General features: G+C 44.5%; 2 protein-coding genes across 7 annotated transcripts in view; one reads left to right on the forward strand and one right to left on the reverse strand.

Moving 5' to 3' along the window:
• Positions 1–21,274, reverse strand: part of LOC147025877 (ciliary microtubule associated protein 1A-like) — a 95,778-nt gene that overhangs the window by 16,055 nt on the left and 58,449 nt on the right. Inside the window, exon 1 of one of the 6 annotated variants that reach the window (XM_085880795.1) lies at positions 21,266–21,274. This exon is cut by the window's right edge and continues 126 nt beyond it. The exons of 3 other annotated variants lie outside the window; for them this stretch is intronic. The gene's annotated coding sequence lies outside the window, so the exon portion shown is untranslated. Of the gene's footprint in view, positions 1–54; positions 1,563–20,991; positions 21,127–21,265 lie in introns of those variants that run through there. 2 more of the 6 variants (XM_085880793.1, XM_085880797.1) reach the window with 2 other exon arrangements.
• LOC147025878 (interferon regulatory factor 5-like) overlaps positions 21,164–21,274 on the forward strand; it is a 59,068-nt gene continuing 58,957 nt past the window's right edge. Inside the window, exon 1 of the mRNA XM_085880788.1 lies at positions 21,164–21,274. This exon is cut by the window's right edge and continues 29 nt beyond it. The gene's annotated coding sequence lies outside the window, so the exon portion shown is untranslated.

Raw genomic sequence — 21,274 nt, forward strand, 5'->3', positions numbered from 1 at the left:
TCAATGGTTTTCGTTTTGCCAAGCTCAGAAGGATGATAGGCTCAATCAACCCACCTGGTGTTGTATTAAGGGACGACAGGGGCTCAAACTCAAGACCCGAAGATCTAAAGCCAACCACGTTAACCGTTAAGCCAACAGGAGGCTTTCTGGAATTGATAAAGAATGTGAGATTGATGTATACCCTTCTATATACAGATACACAGTACACCAGGCTGTCTATTTCTACACGATACTGAGATGTATCAGTAGTTTATGATAATGCATACATTTACATACATGGGTGCAACGGGGCATGGTTAAGCAGAGTCATGTGACCTTCCCATGTTCCGATGCTGTGCTGTGTTGTGCCCGTGTCCGAATTAAACCTGTTGTTCCCACTTCAGAGCCTTTGTCCACATCTATCAAGTACATTACAGATACAGTATTGGTTCGCGAGTGCCAGCAGTGACCACTATTTTCGTTGGGTCTGTCTGTCTGTTGGGTGGTCGCTAGACTACCGTTATTCTCAGGTTTTCCGTCTGTCTGTCTGTATGTATGTAATGGACAGCTCTGGAGGCCAGAGGAGTCAACCGATTTTGATGAAACTTGACAGGTAGGTTCATAGCAGGATCTAGTTGTATGCTTTTGAGCACCGTTGCTATGGACGCCACCGTTGCCTAGCAACGGGACTTTGATATTTTTGAAAAATCCTAAAAAAAAAAAAAAATGCAAAATCAAAAATCGGCTTCCGTACTTTTATCCGCACTATAATCAACCTCTTTGTCAAAAAATTTCAGCCCGATCCGTCAAAAACTATGACTGGTATGCAATTACATAGCGACCACCCATGTCGCCTACCGGCTTGTCTGTTTGTTTGTGACTCTCTCCAGAGCATAGCTCCGTGACGTTTGATGCGATCTTGATGAAACTTGGACACAAGCTAGATATCATGGTCTAGTTGTGTCTTATTGTATGAGGGGCGTCCCACGCCCCTTGTGGGCGGAGCCACGCCCACTTGAACTTTTTTTCTCGCAATTTCATTTCATAGAAGCTGTCCGTAATGTCCATAAGTACAACATATAAAAAAATCCGATTTGATTTGGTCAATTTTGACGGAAGAGATAGGTTTTTACGGAAGGTCTTCCTCAATAATGCCCACGAACCATCGTCGCCTCCTGGCTTGTGTCCACATCATTCTCAGAAGCTTCAAAGCAAAAGCGAGACAATCAGGGCTGTTTTCTGTTTGCAAGAAAATTGCTATCGTTACAGCCAAGGGGCTTGCTTCGCTCATGCAGGCACTCCAACGGAACGGAGTGCTCGGCATCGCTTAACAACATGGTGGTTGGTCTCCATGGAAACAGTGCTATTGTACTCGAACAAATGCTGTCCAAGATAAACGATGGCGAAAATTGCTTTGCAATACATGTCCCCTTCCGATGCGATATTTCAGATAACCCAATGTACATACACGAAGCAAAAACATGCGTGTGACCGGGGTAACGGTTGGATCGGGATTGCAACTCCGGCAAGACAGACGAGGATGCATAACTGGAGGCCATCCACCCACTGACACCCTTTAATTATGCTGTTCACACAAAAGCAAAATAAATAAAGGTTTTTTTTCTTTGTGCGTAATTTTGGTTTTGGCCAGACTTTGGTTTTAGCCAGTGTATAATTGCGCAATTGGTGCTAAAAATTAAAAAAAATTACCCGGTGTACATATAGGAAGCAAAAACATGTTTACGGTTTATGTGCATATACTACATCTATCTATAATTCCAGCAATCTCTACGTCTGTGTGTCTGTGACCGCTGTTTCTCGACAACCTCTGGTCCGATCTAATTGAAACTTGCCAGGTATATTGTTGGGGACCTGAGGATGTGCCTTTTCAAAGTTTGATATTAATCGGACGAGTGCTTCCCAAGTTATGGCCATTTATTTACCAAACCAATGACAGGACACGGTGCTATGACGTCACGATTGACGTCACAATTCTTCTTTTTTTTTTCTTTTTTGCACGTACGGGCACGCATGTACGGGCCCGCACTAGTATAATAAATACATCGTGGTTATACACCTGGGATCATTACAATTGCACTGAGCAATTGATGAACATCTAGGCCAAAGGCCTGAGGCCTGGTTGCATAAAGCTTCCTTCAAGAAAGATTTGAGGATTTACTTTAATATTTCCAAAAGTTTCGCCTTCAGGATAACAATTAAATTGATACCGACAGTGATCGCAGGAAAAAAAAAAAGGTCAATTGCGTACGTAATAAATTGATTGAACACGGCATGTTATAACTCGGAAATCCCCCGTCGTCGAGAGACGTGTGGGGCCGAATCCTGTTGTTGGCTTCGTGGTTAGGGTGGCTGGCTTGGGATCTTACGGTTCTGAGTTTGAGTCCTGTTGGCTGCTGAATTAACACCAGGTGGGGTTGACTCAGCCTGTCATCCTTCCGAGGTCGGCGAAATGAGTACCGGTGAACTGGTGTGGGGGCACAGCATCAGTGGCATAGTTCAGGTCAGGTCAGGTATGGTAGCATGTGCCAGAACAGCGCGTCGCTGCGTCCACTTTCCGCCGGTATTCCAGGGGCCTCCGTCTGGCCATCCCCCAGGCAGATGCCAGGCCCATCCCCATCTCCTTGAGATGATGGTCAACCTGCTGCAACCACGAGGCATGTGGTCGGCCCACTGGCCTCTTCCACTCATGAGACTCCCTCGCTGAGAGAATCTGGTGAGCAGGATCAGCGTCAGGAAAACGAGCCACATGTCCATACAGCCGCAACTGACGCTCACGGACAATGCAGGTAACAAATCTCATCCAAGTCTCTCTCAGCAACCGGTCGTTGGACACAAAATCCGACTAGTGATAGCCAAAGATTCTCCGAAGAGACCTGGTACCAAAGGAATTGTCTCCGTCTCAGATCCTTGGTCAGAGTCCAAGTCTCGCATCCATAGAGCAAGACTGGAAGTACCAAGGACCTGAAGACTTTCGTCCTCCCAAACAGGTACCGGCAGCGCCACACCCCATGATCCAGTGAATCCATGACTCCCCAGGCCCGACCCAGATGTCTATTGAACTCTGACTCACAGCCAGCAGAGACATGAATATCACTGCCAAGGTAAGTGAATCTCTCCACGACCTCAACATCCTCACCACAAACAGACATAGACAGGACAGCAGCATCCAAGATGTCACCGAAAGCCTGGATCTTAGTTTTGACCCAAGAAACCCGTAATCCCAGCGGCTCTGACTCCTCTTTCAGCACCTCGAAGGCCCCGAAAAGGATGTCTAAAGTCTCTGCAAAGTTGACTGCATCATCTGCAAAATCAAGGTCCGAGATCTTGACATTCCCAAACGATGCACCGCAACTTGATCTCTCCGACATCCTCCCTAAAATCCAGTCCATACAAGTGCTGAAAAGTGTGGGGGCAAGTACACATCCCTGACAAACTCCAGTAACAACTGGAAATAAGTCATAGATGGCACCACCACACTTCACAGCACTCTCAGTACCAGAGTAGAGTTCAGACATCAGATCGATCAGTTTTGGTGGCACCCCACGAAGACCAAGAATCCTCCAGAGGACATCCCGATTCACTGAATCGAACGCTTTACAGAGATCAACATAGGCTGCAAGCAGCCCCTGCCGAAACTCTCGTCTGCGTTCGGTGAGGAAACGAAGGGCAAGGATACGGTCAATCGTTGATCTCTTTGGTGTAAAGCCTGACTGCTCTGGACGCTGGTGCTCAAGCAGATGGTGGCAAACCCTATCAAGAATTATCCGAGCAAAGACCTTGCCGGGCACTGAGAGCAGCGTCACCCCTCGGTTGTTGTTGCAGTCTTGGCGATCACCCTTCCCTTTCCAGAGAGGGACAACAAGGCCCCTCTTCCAGTCAGTTGGGATGATGCCTGTGTTCCAGGCAGAGCACAAAACTGCATGCAATGACACGAGTGCAGCATTTCCACCAGCCTTGAGAAGTTCAGCATGGATGCCACAGATCCCTGGAGCTTTGCCCCGTTTCAACTGGTTCACCGCAGCCTGTGTTTCCACAAGCGAAGGTGGACCACAGTTGATTCGAGGGTCAGCAACAGGGATTGTAACACCCTTGACATCCAACTCGACAGCTGGGGGATCAGCCTGGTACAACCGCTCAAAGTAACCGGCCCAGTGGGCCTTCACTTCAGACTCCTCTGTCAAGAGCCGACCACTCTCTTCTCGAACTGCAGTGCTCCGAGGGATGGGCTTGGATGAACGCAATGCGCGAATTCCCCTGTAAGCGGGACGAGAATCACCTGTCCACAGGTGATGCTCTACTCCCTCACAGATTCCTCACACATAGGCCTCCTTGTCCACCCTCAGTGCACGTACAGTTTTACACCTCAGCTCCCTGAACAGCTCAGCTCTGCCATTCAGCCTGGCCCTGCGACTCTGGTCAATGGTATCCAGTGTCCCTTGAGAGACAAAATTCTTCTTTGCCCTGCAGTGAGCTCCAAGACATCCACCGGCAACATCAAGGATGGTGGTCTTGAAGGCACTCCACAACTCTTCAGGACCCCCCAAAGCACGCAGACCACCCAAGTGTCCACTCAGCCTGTTCGCAAACTCCTCAGCTACTCTCTCATCCCTGAGCTTGGCAACATCCAGCCTCGGCTGGGATGGTACCATTCTCCAGGATTTAAGGTGCAGCTTTAGAGTTGCTACAACAAGCCTGTGGTCAGTATTGAGGAACTGAGCACTCCGGTAGACCCTGCAGTTCTGGATCATCCTCCAACGACCGTCAATGAGGACATGGTCAATCTCCTTTGCCACACCGCCAGCGTTGGAATACCAAGTCCAGCGATGAGCTTGTGGGCGCTGAAACCATGAACCAGCCACCCTAAGTCCATGACTTCTTGCAAAGTCAAGGAACTTAGTGCTATTCTGGTTCATAGTTTCTGACCCATGGGGACCAACACACACCTCATAACCATCCCTATCAGTTCCAGTCAATGCATTGAAATCCCCCAAGACTAGAAGTGTATCTCGTCTGGGGCACTGATCAACCACAGACTAGAGCGTGGCGTAGAATGGATCCTTCACGGTGAGATCACTCGCCTCAGTCGGAGCAGAAACAGAGACCAGGGAAAGGACACCTAAGGAGTGACGAATCCTTAATCTCATAATACGATCGTTGACGGGTGTTACCTCAATTATCATTGGGGCCAGCTTATTGGACACAGCTACAGCAACTCCTTGGGTATGGTAACCATCAGAGCGACCAGACCAATAGTAGGTGTAACCACCCACCATGATCTCGCCGCAATCCGGTCTCCGAACCTCAGAGAGAGCTGCAATCCCGATGTCCAAACGCTTGAGCGCAGATGATAGCAGAGACAGGTGATCATCCTCTCTTAGGGATAGGACATTCCAGGCACCCACCCGAAGGGACCGCCTCAGGTTAACCCAAGGAGACCGCCGTCTGGTGGACGACACCTCAGCACCACTCCTCTCTCCGCAATCTCTCTCTCCCGCAATCTGACCCAGGGATGTTACCCCGTGGTTTCCCTCCTATCATCAAAGATTGTGGGTCCCGAAGGCTTTGCCCCAATCCCGTCATCCGATGAGCTGCCCTGCGAAGGGAAGCTGCACAGGAGGTACTGCCACGGAGTGGGTTTTCAGATTTTTTTGCGTTTTTTCGTTTTGCGGAATGAAGGGTTTTACAGTGGCCAGAGTGCAAATCTTGCCACCAACCTCCTCATAAAAAGTAACCCAACTGCAGGAGGACGTCCGCAGACACAGTTGGGCACTAGATATGGATGGCCGTTGGCTCACAAGGAGCTCCTCCGCCCTTTGACATAGTTTGACATATGCTCCGTGGCATAGTTGCACCCCAAAATATGATAACTACCCAGCAGCCAAGCTACCATATGGAAGAAGAAGAAGAAGAAGAAGAAGAAGAAGAAGAAGAAGAAGAAGAAGAAGTGTGGTGCCTCGTTTAACTCACTGGAGTCCTGGTTTACCCTGTCGACGCAGGTCTCACCCAAATTGAGGGATTCTTAACAATTATATACTATTTATGGTTACAGTGTTGTAATTACACATAAAAAGTACTTCAACAACACACATCATACAACGATACAATGCTTTGTCTCTCTTGTGCTTGAGCAAACTCTCCACCAGTGCTTCTGTCTTTTCCTGAAGCCAGTTTGTAGATCGCTTCGCAGCCATCCTGCTTTCGGACACCTCTTCCAATCTCTAATCTGATTGGTTGCCGAGCATAGCAAAGGATCCTCAAGGATTTCCTCAGCCTCTGGGAATCCTTCGTTGAGGATTCCCTTTAGGGTTGTTTAAATGCAACAGCCCACAAGGAAATCCTTCGCTAAGGAATCTCAGTGTACCTTTAAGTTCGGGGAATGGCGGCACATGATTTTATGGGTGTGGAGTCAGGGCGGCTGTGCAGCCAATGGGTGTAAAGCGTTGGGCTGGAGTCAGGGTAGCTGAACGCTGATCCACCTACTGTATAATAGCACGTGACATTTTCTAAGTCTAAAAAGGGCATAACTGTGAAAAATTGACGAAATGCCCTGAAACTCGAAGTTGTACTGTAACTTATCATATAAATAAGGCCATGTACCAAGTTTCAGTTGGATATGTTAAAGGGTACGGGAAAAAAATGTATGGGCGGACAGAAGCACGGACAGACAGACAGCAAACCTATAGTTCACTCCGGTGAAACCGGAAGGGCACTAATAAATGGGGAGTCAGAAGGAGGAGCCCCCTGCCAAGCTTACATCTATGCACCCTACCACTTTGGGGAGGGGGGGAGCAGTTTTGGCTTTTGCTTGTTTGTAGATCTTGAAGAATTACGATGAAAAGAACAAGTAAAAATTAAAATATGAAATGCACGTTTCAAAAATATTAAGATTTTTTTTAACAGGGGTACACTTCTGAGCATTTCATTTTGTGGTGGTAGTATCATTTTGAACTCGGCTACAGCGGTCATTTTTGCGAACATAACGAAGCACCTTTCTAAATCGCTTGCTCCCTTAGCGGCTAGGCGAGCGGCTTGCAAAGCGGTTGATACGGATCGATTCGCTTGGAAATCGATAGCAAGCTGCTTGCTAATGGAACACACATCCAAGCAGTTGGAGTATATACAGCATTTGGATGGGAGACCTCCGTTGAAGACCGACTGTGGGATGACAAAGTAGCTCAATCGGTAGCTATATTTGTTTTGATGTGGAGTGGAATCATCAATATGTAAGCATGGTGTTGGTTTAATGGTTAAGGTGGCTGGCTTTAAATCTTAGGGTGTTGGGTTAAAGCCTTGTCGTCCATTGAATTATCATCAGGTGGGTTGTCATTATTCTGAGGTTGGTGAAATGAGTACCAGTTTACTGGTAGCAGGGTAACTGCATTAATGGCATAGCCACACTCCTTTCCCATCGTTTTTGGGGCCAGGTCCGCTCCCCCATCGCCTGTTCCCATTGGGTGGATGGCGTGTCGCGGCTCGGCCTTCTTGAAAAAGGACCGCCCTGGCTTTGGTCCGTGTGTCGCCCATTGGGCGGAAAAGGACGCATACCCTTATTTGGCGTGAAGCCAGAATAAAGTGCTGCGTGCCCATATTTGGGGCCTAGCCAGAGCGAAACGCTTCGTGACCATATTTGGTGCGAAATCCACACCGCCTGGGGGCATGGAATTCCGCCCACGCACGCATGCCGGCGAGCGCGCGAAGAGCGCGGACAATACCATGAGCAGAGGGTTGTTGTTGTTGGGGTAAAAATCCTATCTATAAAATAACTTCACAGCGCACGTACACTTAATTCCCATTAGACATAGGGGAAAGGATTCTAACTGCACACATACTTATCGACATAACTAACTTTGGGACCTGAATGTTGAGTGCGCATGGTTTCCAGATTCGTAACAGTATTTGCTAAGTTTCATAGTATTTTAAAATTACATACATCCTGGTCCCTGTGGGGTGAGGGGGGGATGCTTTAAGTTGAAGGTGGCCATCCCAACTTAGTAGAACATTCCTACGCAACCTGAGTTCAACCACCAAGTTTCAACGCATTCCGTCCCACAAACAAATAAATAACCAGACACGTATGTTTCAATATATTGCCCACACATTGTACCACAAGCAGTTTACCCACATTTTGGATGAATTTTTTATGTGAATTATTTGCCAAATAAAGCAGATGCTGTATTGCAATTAAACCTGATGGGAATTTGTGTGGTGAGTGTTCTTGTGTGGCAAGCTCTCCTGACTCTTCAAATAAATTTGGTGAAATCATCCAAAATGTAAGCATCAGCATGTAAAGTGGAATCATCAGCAGGTAAGGCAGAATCATCAGTAATTTTTCCATCAGTGTAAATTAGCAGGATGTAAGTAAGCATCAGTGAGCACCATGACTAAACCATCAGCTCCACAGCTCATTTGTGTTTCCATCTGTATCCATCCTGTCCATATCCACTCCATTCTTTCCCTCCTCTCCAACCACCACCGGGTAGTGCTATTTCGCACACATTACGGTCTGGTTGAGGACAAATGAACATCGTGTTTTCCGATTTTATAAATCTTTTATTATCTTACCAGTATAAAAATTAACTTACCAGTTATTCCCATCAAAAATAACGGGTTGGAAGTATTTTATTTGAAATATTCAGACTGGAAATATGATGTTTCGCAGCAAGAAGCATTATTTTAAAACACTGCATACACAAATGTTACCCTATTTTCTTTATCTTCTGGGACATTTCATTTCGACGGGACAGCTTCATGAGCGTGCCAAAGTCTGAAGCCTCGGCCTAGCGTCAGGTGTGCTTGAAACTTTTTTTTATTTATTAGATATCCTACGCACGCAAATAAACACTTGTTTTACTCATGTGCAGATCATGTGCAGAAAATTTCACCACCCTGTACCTTGTATTTATTATTATTTTGAAATGCTTCTGCACACTGACTTTGAGGCCCAGTTGCAAGTCACGGTCGACATTTCCAATAGAAGAGCTGTAATTACTCTTTTCTGAAAAATGTTTTTCGAGTTAGTTTTTTTTATCCTGAAAAATAGATTGCAGTGACCACACAATTGAATTGAAAGATTGGCCTTTATAACTCTACTTAAATTATTCTTACTAGTATGTGCCCGTACTTGCATGCCCGTACGTGCGTGGCCATACGTGCAAAAAACAAAACAAAAACACTTTCAAACCGCGAGCCAGAAACAACGACACAGGCCGTTCCTTCGCTCTCGCGTGCCCGTACGTGCGTGCCCGTACGTGCAACCCCCCCCCAAAACTTTTGGGGGGGGCCCAAAAAAAACTTTCAAACAACAAAAACAAAAAAACAGGCCGTTCCTTCGCTCTCGTAAACGACGACTGGATTGGGGTATTGTGTTTATCTATAAATGCGCATAAGAAATCGAGAAATTATTCGAATACAGCAAGTCATCACGATCCGGAAGTGGTGCGTGCCGGTACGGAATGTTCACATGCATTCCACGAATTATCGCTTGCATTGAAGTAACAACTGCTGTGATACATTGGATAAACAAATACACAAATACACACTGGTCTATACAAGTTAAATAAACTGTATACCTGTATATACCTTATATATAAAGCTCATTCTAACCACTGATTCACTGACTGACTGACTCGATGACTGATATTAAAGATCGGCACCTTCAAGGTGACCTAGAATGCTGAAAGTTTGCGTGCCGATGGACATTGAAGCCAGTACACCAGAAAAAAAAAACCACAAAATCATTGGACAACATTCATAAATGAAAATCTAAAAAAAAAATTCATTTTTTTTTGAAAAAGCATGTGAGTGACCTAAGACAATGGGGAAACATGATTCGAATGCTTACACAATGTGTAAGCACCCCACTAGTATATATGTATGTATGGATGTGTACATATATATATATATATATAATTTCCTGTCTGTGTGTAACAAATGCCACCCATTAGCCAGGTCCCGCCTGCATTTCCCTCCAACAGACAGAAACATATCACACAAAGCTGTGGCATATTTTGGGACCTCATAGTTTGGAACCGCATAGATAGTTTCTGTCTGCCAGACACAGTGACATGCCGCATACACCTCAATTTTTGCTCACCAGAATTTGAAAGGCATTGTCATGACTGTTACAAGCAAAATGATTACTTTATGTTTTAACTACTGTAACAGAAGATATCTGTAAAATACATGTGCAATTACTCTTGCTGTATATTTTTTCTTATTTTTCAGGTAAGCATGCAACATAGTATTTGTTAGTCTGAAATCCAAGTTGTTTCATATGATACAAATCATTACTTTTTTCTTCTAATCTATAAATCTATTTTCTTCTAATCTACCTTTCACAGATATTATTTCGGTTTCTGCTCATCAGAACTTGTTGATTGTGTACATCCACCATTATCGAGACCAAGGAATACTCGACAAGCCACTACATCACATGATTATTACGTGGCCATTGGCAACTCAAGGGTGGGCCGTTATGATGTTTGTTTCTTCCCCTCCACTGCCAAACTCTGGAACACTTTACCTTCTCATGTCTTGCCAAACACTGATGACCTTCCCCTTTTCAAAAGCAGATTTTTTACTTCCTCAAAACCTCCTGGACTATTCTATCTTTCCCAACTTTTCCATTCATGCATTTGTTTTATTTAAGGCTTGGCCTCAATATGCCTGGTGTTGGCTTAATGGTTAGGGTGGCGGGCTTTGGATCTCAGGGTCCTGAGTTCAAATCTCGCTCAGCTGTTGAATCAATACCAGGTGGGAATAATTCAACCTTTCATGTTTCCGAGGTCGGCAAAATGAGTGCTAGCATGTTGGTATACTGTGTCGGAGTTGCGACCCATCCAGGATTGTGCCAAGGAGACTGCTTAAGCAGCACCAACACTCTGCACAGAGTATGGTCCCAATCCCCTCTCCTCAATGAGAACTATTCAGTCCATGTCTGTAGCCTTCAACATAAAAAAATATTAAAATTTTAAAAAACGAATAAATGTCAGTGTGTCAGTATGTGTGTCAGCATGTCTCCTCCATAACTCCAAAACTATAAAACCTAGCAGCCTGAAACTTAGCATGCATACTTTGAAAACTCCAAGGAAGTGCAAGAGTGAAAATTGGGTGCTTGGGTTAATTAAAACACCAGTTTTGATGATAATTAACGGCCTTATTTAATTATATCCTTCATCAGGTGATCCTCGGCCACCTCGCTCTCTGGGAATTAAGGCGTCTACGAGGTAACCTCGCTGGGGGTCTGAAGCCGCCATGTTTCTTGGCCTGCTCAACCATGCCTTAACTTGGAACAGGCCACAACTATGTCTTAACAATAAAGTTGTTGTTTTTTCACTTTCCTCACTCATATTATTAAATGCTTATTCATGAGAACTACAAATCACTGTATACATCGCTTTTGTACGTGCTATAGTTTTCAAGTGAGGAGCTTGAGCGATTTCATGTATTATATGATACAATTTTCCATGATCTATTCTCATGGACTAATTAAACTATATCATCGAAATATTCTTTCGGTTTTGAGGATCGGATATCATCCAGACTAAATAGGTGTCGAAATATGGAATGAAATCTGCTAATTTAAAGAAATAATGAGTCTTATAACTAAGACTATATACCTATTTACTTTAACCAAGCAAGACTATGGTCCCTACTTCTCCATATATAAACAAGAAAATGTGAAATTTACAAAACATTAAACTTACCTTTTTCTACTTTATGCATTGAACATTATTTCCTTCTTTTTGGAGAATTCTATTGAGTGAACAAAAGATTTAGGAATGCCAAAATTAATCACCTTCATTGAGCTATAAGTACATGATTGAATGCATTCACTGCTTGACATTGCACTCTGTCCCCCCAAGGGACTGCTTATCCAAAGCATCTGCCAGATCTGTGTCTATATTTTCAGAGGTTTCGCGAGGTGCTCTACAGGGAATCAAAGCAAATCTAATGAAAAACGGATGTTTTCAAATAAAGTGAAAACGTTTGCACGGACCGCGAACTGATGTACCACATGACGCGTACACAGACAAGCAGGCAGCGTGGCGGATTATCTACAATGTTTATTTCACAGGCAAATAAACTTTGTGATGTCTCCAGGTATGTCCTATATTAAATAGCAATTCTTTTATGGATAAAGTTATTATTTGAAAAAAATCATTTTATTTCTTTAACTGCAGTGGGTGCAGTAGTTCATGCTCCATCGTCCTCAGTGAGTGGTTCGTGCTCCATCATCCTGAGCGAGTGGTTCGTGCTCCGTCATCCTGAGCGAGTGGTTCGTGCTCCGTCATCCTGAGCGAGTGGTTCGTGCTCCGTCATCCTGAGCGAGTGGTTCGTGCTCCATCATCATGAGCGAGTGGTTCGTGCGCCGTCATCCTGAGCGAGTGGTTCGTGCTCCGTCATCCTGAGCGAGTGGTTCGTGTTCCGTCATCCTGAGCGACTGGTTCCTGCTCCGTCATCCTGAGCGAGTGGTTCGTGCTCCATCATCATGAGCGAGTGGTTCGTGCGCCGTCATCCTGAGCGAGTGGTTCCTGCTCCATCATCCTGAGCGAGTGGTTTGTGCTCCATCACCCTGAGCGAGTGGTTCGTGCTCCGTCATCCTGAGCGAGACAACTTTTTCACCACCCAGCACACACAGCTTAAGATTAATGTTTGTCAACATATCCCTGAAATGTCGATATACATAAATGCAACATTGTCTTTTTTGGTGAAAGCTACTCAAGGTTTTTGGGTTGAATACAGTAGGTACTGTCGTTGATAATCACACTGACTCCAACCTGCCGATTCCAAAAAATTGCCGATATTATCTGCCAAGTACGTGTGTGTGTGTGTGTGTGTGTGTGTGTGTGTGTGTGTGTGTGTGTGTGTGTGTGTGTGTGTGTGTGTGTGTGTGTGTGTGTGTGTGTGTGTGTGTGTGTGTGTTGTTGTTCATAAAGCATAACATTCTTTCTGCTAACTCCCCTACCATATATATATATATATATATATATATATATATATATATATATATATATATATAGATATATATATATGTATGTATGTATATATATATATATATATGTATATATATATATATATATATATATATATATATATATATATATATATATATATATATATATATATATATATATATATATATATATATATATATATATATATATATATATATATATATATATATATATATATATATATATATATATATATATATATATATATATATATATCCAGACATTGGTTATGTCTGGGCGGGATTTGTCTCCAGACGTGTCTGGATAGGAGTTCACCTCAGGATGTGTCCGGAGAGGAGTTTTTCTACGGTGTCCAGGCGGTGTTTATGTCCAGACAGGAGTTTGTCTCCGGACTTGTCCGAGTAATGTTGTTCTCTGAACAGCTTGGTTCCAGATGCGTCCAAGAGGTGTTTCTTTCCGATAGTGTCCGGGCGGTCATTATGTCCGAATGGGAGTTTCTCTCTGGACATATCTGGGTGGTGTTTGTCTCTGGACAGCTTGGCTCCAGACGTGTCCAGGCAGTGTTTGTCTCCGATCGTGTCCGGGCGGTCTTTATGACTGAATGGGAGTTTGTCTCTGGACGTGTCCAGGAGGTGTTTATCTCCGAACAGCTTGCCTCTGGATGCGTTCGGGCGGTGTTTGTCTCCGGTCGTGCCCCGGTGATGTTTGTCTCTGTGCGGTATTTAGAGTATGACCTGTAGAAAATTGATTTCAGACATTATTTTGTTTCTATCTTCACAGTTATTCAATGCAGAATAATTTTGCTAGATAGTATGAATTGTAATTAACGCTCCACCGCATGTCTGCCTTCCCTCCCTCTCACCTCTCGCTGCCTTCCCTTCCCCCTCCCTCCTCACTCTTCCCCTCTCCCTCCACCTCCCCTCCCCTGCTCTCTCTTCTCTACCTCTCTCCCCCACCCTCTCCCTCCCTCTCCCCCCTTTTTTTCCATCCTCTCAGTATTCCCGTCAGCAAAGCAATGGGTGGTATTTTCTATTTATAAAAAAATGAAGGCAGCAGTAATACTGAAATGGGAGTAAAAAAGCAATGGAGGTCAATGACATCATCCAGAGAGATGTCTTTTTTTTAAAAAACCTACTGGAGAAGCAATCATGGCAGTGTTGCGAAGTATGTCACGTCATGTATAAGGGTTGAAAAGGCGTCGCTGAGGAGGAGTGTGATACCCTAACCAACCAGGAAAAAATTTCCAAAGTCAGGTGAAAATGGAAGATGGCACACAATAAACTGTAACAACAATGAATACAGCCCAAACAATTGCAAAAAAGACAAAAGAAAAATATAAAACAAAATACCAGCAGATTTACACCGACAACTGGGAAAACGACAAAAGAGCAGGAAGATATTTTTTTAAAAGAAAAAAAAGACTTGGACAGATTGGAAATAGACAAATAAAGCTCTTTGAATGGCTAAGAAGAGGTCAGCTCAACTGGGATGGAAAATGAATCATTATAAATGTCCAAGGCCAAGGAAACTGCACCAACTGAGTAAATCCGACAGGTGAAGGTTCTGCAAGGTAGAAACAGAGGACGAACCACCTCCTCTCGGGATGTTAAAAAAAAAAAAACTCATATCATAACAGCTGTACACACAAAGACACAACAAGGTATGTAGAGTAATCCACTGACACATCTGCAAAAGTCTCAATATCCCAGTTCCAGAAAACTCAGGGAAGCATGAACCAAAAGCAATCACTGAAAACAAGGATATAATGCTCATACGACTTGATGATCCTCTCGAGTGTGAACATGGAAAGCAAAGCATTGTGACCAGATATAGTACTGAGGTACAAAAAAAGAAAAGAAGGAATTGCTAATTGAAGTTTCAGTACCCAGAGATTTTGGCTTAAACAATGCAGATAGCAAGAAAATTACCGAATACCAAGACCCCAAAAATGAAGTGAAGAGATCCTGGAAGCAGAAGAGCACCAAAATTGTACCAGTGATAGATGGAGCAAGGGGAATGATGACAAAAAAGAACCTGTAATGACGAGTTCATTTTTCTTTACATTTTGCCAATATTTGTAATAAAGTAAACATGTGAACACTAGTAGCCAATCAGTGGAGTCCTTCCAGAGAGAGCCACTTGGCATAGAGGACACTGAAAGGTGCACTTCATGAGAGCTCGTCGTCCCGACATGTTAGAAGCTCGCACGCTTTTCCTTTCAAGCCTTTTCTCATTCACGAGTCACTCAGCATGTTACTCTAATATATTGTTGCGGCTGGGGTTCCGGGTGAGAAGACCACCAGGGGGAGGGGGGGCGGGAGCTATCTCGGGTTCCCACCAGACTCCTCGGAATCGCAGGCCGTCGCACACAGATAACTCCGTGATGCGGCAGGTCGCTAACCGACCGTGAAAGCCAATAGCTCAACCACGTGACTTAGGGTCCTCCGTCTAATATTGGTTACCTAAAAATAATCACATGACCTAATTACCGGAAGACACACCCTCGGTATGCCTTGTCCGAACCGGATCACCTCACCGGATCAGATGCAGCTGAGCAACACTGCCAAGGAACGTACCGGCTAAAAGGAACGGATCGTTGGGAATAAAGTCCCGGCTCGGCTAGGATACGGACCATGCTGGATCAATGAAAGAAAAGACAAAAACGAGTTGGGAACATTTCTACATAAGGGTTTATTACAGGCAGGTGAGGAAATAATATGTGGCACAATGAATAGATTTATTGTTGTGTGGAAGCAGGGATAGAAAGAAATGTGTGGTGCGACAACAAAACAAGCAACTTACAAAAGCAGACACAGAGCAGACTTATCCCAATATAATTCTTCTGCACTCCTAACTTAAGTGAGGACAGGTGCCATGACACACACACACACACACACACACACACACACACACACACACACACACACACACACACACACACACACACACACACACACACACACACACACACACAACCCGATGAAGAGGAGTTAATGAGAAGAAAGTAGAGGAGATGAGGCTAACGGTCTCGTAATACCTTGCACCATTGACCGACCGTGCCACCCAGTAAGTTTTGGGGGGATGCTCCGCTGAATGATCCCTCCTTGATAGTTGGTGCGTCTCCTGCTTGGCTTTGGTGCAGCATCTGCGCCGATCCAGAGAATGGGCGTGATCATCAGGCGTGAGGGAGGGACTTTCAGTGGAGACAGCGGCGAGTGGAAGGCGGAGTCGAGAGCGAGTGGGCAGAGTGCCAGCAGCAGGCGGGTGGGTGGAGCCAGTGATGAGTGTGTGAAGAAGAAGATGGCGTGCAGCAGGCAGAGCTCGGCGGGTGGGTGGAGAAGGCGGAGAAAAACAGGCGGAGTCAGGTGGATGCGTGGAGCCAGCGACAAATGTGTGAAGAAGACGACGGGGCAGCAGGTGCATGCAGAGACCGATCCAAAGCCAAGCAGGGAAGATGAGGATGACCACAACTCTCTCGAATCTGGATGGCTTCGCGATCCATCATTTATAGACCCTCCAGTGTAGGGTAGGGCGCCGCCCCGAAGTGATGAGTCATCACCCGAGTCGGGCGCTCCTATTGGGCCCCAGCCACCACGACCCAGCCATCATGGCCGGAAGTGGCCTCACTGGTGCATCCGGCGATACCTCGCTGAGCTATGGATGTCATGGATTGAAGGAAATGAATGGATATAATTATTAGATGCAGAAATGGGTTGAAAAGAACGCGCTGCGTGCGTCCTGTATAGCGTTGGCGTTTAGTGTTTGGTTCTTTTGTTGGCCTCCGCGAAGACACATTTTTAGAGTGAAGGCTTCGGTTTTTAAAGGCGGCCGCTGCTTGGATTTATTTCAGGAATAAGAAGAAAAGAGTTGGAATGAAGATATAATCAGACCTAACTATGAGATCCGCACAACGCACTTCGTCCCGTTTGACCCATTAGACATCAGGGAAAGGTCTAACTGTACGTATATTAATGAAATAACTGTCTGGGGACCACTGTATGATGGATGCCATTGCCTTGGATGCATGTGGTTTACAGAACCGCAACAATATTTTCTCTAATACTGACTCATTCACGAGTCACTCGAACACTGACTTTTGTTCTACATCATCAAGACAATTGAGTGAAGGGGATTTCACTTGTTTGGTGAACAACCACGGAAAAACAAACGAGTCTCCTCTCCTGCTTGCCATTGTTGATGACATTTTAAAGCCGTGGTGGCTCGTCACCAAGAAACCTTTGTTCTCCACCAACCGCTGGAGAGACAACGGGGGGTTAATTGTAAACTTCATTCACAACACATCCTTGCATTTTAAATGTGAGTGAGATTTATTTTGTTCTGGTTTAAACACCAGCATCATAACAAAGCACTTTAAAAGGAATTCTCACCACAAACCTGACAGAGATCTTAAAAACAATCCCTGAGAATATTATTACAAACCAAGAGAACCGTTCAGAAAAAGGACCGTTTCCGAAAGGACCATTTAGAACTTAGAATGAACGATGATCCCTTACTGAAATGGAGGTGGATACTTCGATACCTGGGCGGACTCCGTTCCACCTTCTAAACCCCGCATATGGAGATAACAACCAACACAAACACACACACACACACACACACACACACACACACACACACACACACACACACACACACACAAACACACATACATACATAAACACACACACACACACACATAAACACACAAACACACACACACATAAACACACACACACACACACAACACACACACACACACACACACACACACACACACACACACACACACACACTCAAACACATACACATACACACACTCAAACACACACACACTCAAACACACACACACACACACACACACACACACACACACACACACATAAACACACACACACACACACTCAAACACACACACATAAACACACAAACACACACACATACACACACTCAAACACACACACACACCCAAACACACACAATATAAATAGGATAGATGGTTCAAACACCGAGTACAGCACTTTGTGTATTTGAGTTCTTTTACAAGGAACTTCAACACTTATCGCAGTCGGCCATTAGGCCCATCAAGGCTTGTGCTGGAGTTGCCAACCTATGGTAATTGTTTGTCCATGCTCCATGACATTAAGGCCGAAGTCACATTTGCTCTACGGCGAGGATACGGCGGCCGTACGCCCTCTGAATTGACAGAAACGTGCGGCGGCCGCAGAGTTTCTGCGGTGGCCTCAGGGTGGCCCTACGCTGTTTGGCTATATTTTACAGGTCGTAAGGTCGCCGTGGAATTATAACTTTTTTCATTTCTGCGTTCGCCGTAGCAATTCGACAAGCCGAAAAAAAAATTGGTAAAAAAAAAATAAAAAAATTAACCCATTCGTTACCATCCGTCTGGCCGCACGTTCGCCTTAGGGCCCCCCTGCGGTCCCCCTGCAGCCCCCCTGCGGTCGCCTTGCGGGCACCTTGCGTCTGCCTTGAAAATTCTATGGCCACTGCTGGAATGCCCTCAGGTCACCGTGCGACATCAAATCAAAGACCGTACGGCAACCCCACGTTTTCGGTCTCCACAATTTATAAATACGCCGTGCGGCTCCCCAAAAAATAAAAACATATGTGACTGCTACATTGTGTGACCGTGGAAATACTGCAGCCGCCATATAATTGCTAGTGGTCGTAGATTTTAGAGACCCCACGACCGCCGTGGCAAATGTGACCTAGGCCTAAATAATAAATACAGAGCGTTAAACAAGGAAGCAGCAAGTACCATTTAAAAAAACATCTTCAGTATGACTCCTCAGGGTTAGAACTACCGACGTCCCAGACTCAGCAAATCATCATTACCATCATTACACCACCGACTCTTACAGTTGTGTCACAGACACCATGTTCTTTTCCTTATAAATTTATGTATATTTGATGCAAATTCCGTGTCAATAAGGCACGGTCTTACAGGTCACTGTTTACCGTGCCATCGCGAGCCTATTGTCATTCAGACAAGTTTCTCAACAAGACGAACCCACAATATTGGTTCACGAAAAAAATAAGTGACCACTATATTCGTTATTATTTTGCCAAAACGAAGTTTTTGCAAAATATGTTAGTCAGCTTGTATTTTTTTATTTAATTTTTTTTTGTCTGTAATCATGTATAAAAAATTCCGCAGAGCGCAGTTATCATTGGAAATTTTTGTAACTTCGCATATCAGAGTCCTATAGAGGTCCCTTTCAGCGCACAAAATTTTGAAGGTCAAGGTCAAAGGTCAAGGTCACTGTCGCAAATCAGGGGAGTCGACGAAACCCTTATTTTTTGAGTAATTTTGATCGGATCATCTTCAAACTTCATGGGAATATAGTTCATGGTCTGGCGCTCAGCTGATTAATTTTTGGTGGCGATTGGCCTTGACCTTCATGTGTTTTTTTTATTATTTTTTTTGTCTGTAATCACGTATAAATCACTCTGCAGAGCACAGTTATCATTGGAAATTTTTGTAACTTCGCATATCAGAGGCCTATAGAGGTCCTTTTCAGTGCACAAAATTTTGAAGGTCAAGGTCACTTTGTCGCAAATTAGGGGAGTCGACAAAACCGTTATTTTTTGAGTAATTTTAATCTAATCATCTCCAAACTTTATGGGAATGTAGTATATGGTCTGGCGCTCAGCTGATTAATTTTTGGTGGCGATTGGCCTTGACCTTCATGGTTAGCGCCTGAGGTCAAACATATTTGACCCCAAGGTCAAATTTTCAAGTTTTAGGAACCATATCGTGTAGTACCTCAAATTGAACACCTCGATGAGTGCTTTCTAGATATGTCAAACTTGAGACATTATGACGTCATTTGGTGACGTTATGAGGCAAACACATATTTTTCATGGTTACTCTGTAGAACGATTCTCATCGGAATCTCTCGTAGGCAGATATTCCTCAAGGAGTCGCTCCTGGTGGATAGTAGCTCTATTCACCTCAGTGTGACCTTAAAGAAGTCACACGTGGTCACCTTTTGGCAAGATATGGGTCACCCTGCGGGTGACATTGGTTTATTGTTGTGTGTCTGTCTGTCTGTCTGTCTGTATGTCTGTATGTCTGTCCCGAGCATAGCTCCGTGGGTTTTGATCCGATCCTGATAAAATTTTGGTGGGAGGTTTATATCATGATCTAGTTGTGTTTTCCTGAGAATGGGCGTGGTGCGCCCATTATGGGCGGAGCCACGCCCAAAAAAACATGTGTTTTTAGGGGGTAGCCGATTTCAATTTGCATCTTCTCTGAGGTGGTTTGTTGAATCTGGCAGGGGTTTCAGTATTTGGTTAGCCCAATGACACCTGCATAGCCCCACAGAGCTCGATTTTTCATTTTCGTCCCAAGGTCAAGGTCACAAGGTCATGAACTTAGATAATTGCGAATTTTGACATAAAAATCATACGACCGCCCAAATTATGAGAGGTAGGATGACAATATTTTTTTATGCATAATCTTGAGGTCATTCCCCACCTTAAATCTTGAAACCATTTTGCTCCATCTCGAACACCTTGCCTGTGGCGCTCCCTTCAAGTTTGTTTTTACGCTGATTTCATCAAAGTATGGATAATCCGAGGAGTGCGAAATGCTATATAGCCTATATGACGTTATATTGTTCCTGGAATGTTCCAGAGGAAGTTTTGCACTAAAGGTCATAATCCTTGACCTTTGACCTTTAAAGTTCACAAAGGTCAAATTTTCAAAGTTGTGGGAATCGAACCTGGTTTTCGACCTTCTTCGACGAACCAACTCCAATAAGCTATAGCACGTATCCTGTTTCCTTATTTTAATGTCTACAATATTGTTTTGTGACCTTTAAAGGTTATGCAAAGGTCAAATTTTTAAAGTTGTTCAACGAAACCGGGTTTTCAACATTTTGCGGCTAATAACCTGTCACTCGTACCACATCATGTTGATCATTTTTATAACTTGGTCAAACATTATCACATTGTCTCATCCTTGACTTCTGAAACAATCTACATCGTCAAATACCGCTCGTGAACCATCGTCGTCTTCAGACTTGTTCAGCTTTTGCCTTCTTTTTCAAGAATCCGCCCCCTGACAGGAGACTCCGTCCTCATTCCCCGGTGTCCTCATTAGTAGTGCCACACGCCAATGACAGCCCTCATGAACAAACGGCGGTGTACCACGTGACTTTTCGGAAACGAGAAGGGTTTCCTAGAATGAACGTCTGGGATCTCGCATTTGTGTCCCCACCTTCCACTAAGTGTATCATCCTCGTGTATCAGTCGGATCTGCTGCTGACCTGGGATCG

The sequence above is a fragment of the Eptatretus burgeri genome, chromosome 5 (assembly GCF_056783735.1).
Source record: "Eptatretus burgeri isolate ZD-2024b chromosome 5, Ebu_testis_v1, whole genome shotgun sequence".
In the NCBI taxonomy this organism is placed as follows: Eukaryota; Metazoa; Chordata; class Myxini; order Myxiniformes; family Myxinidae; genus Eptatretus; species Eptatretus burgeri.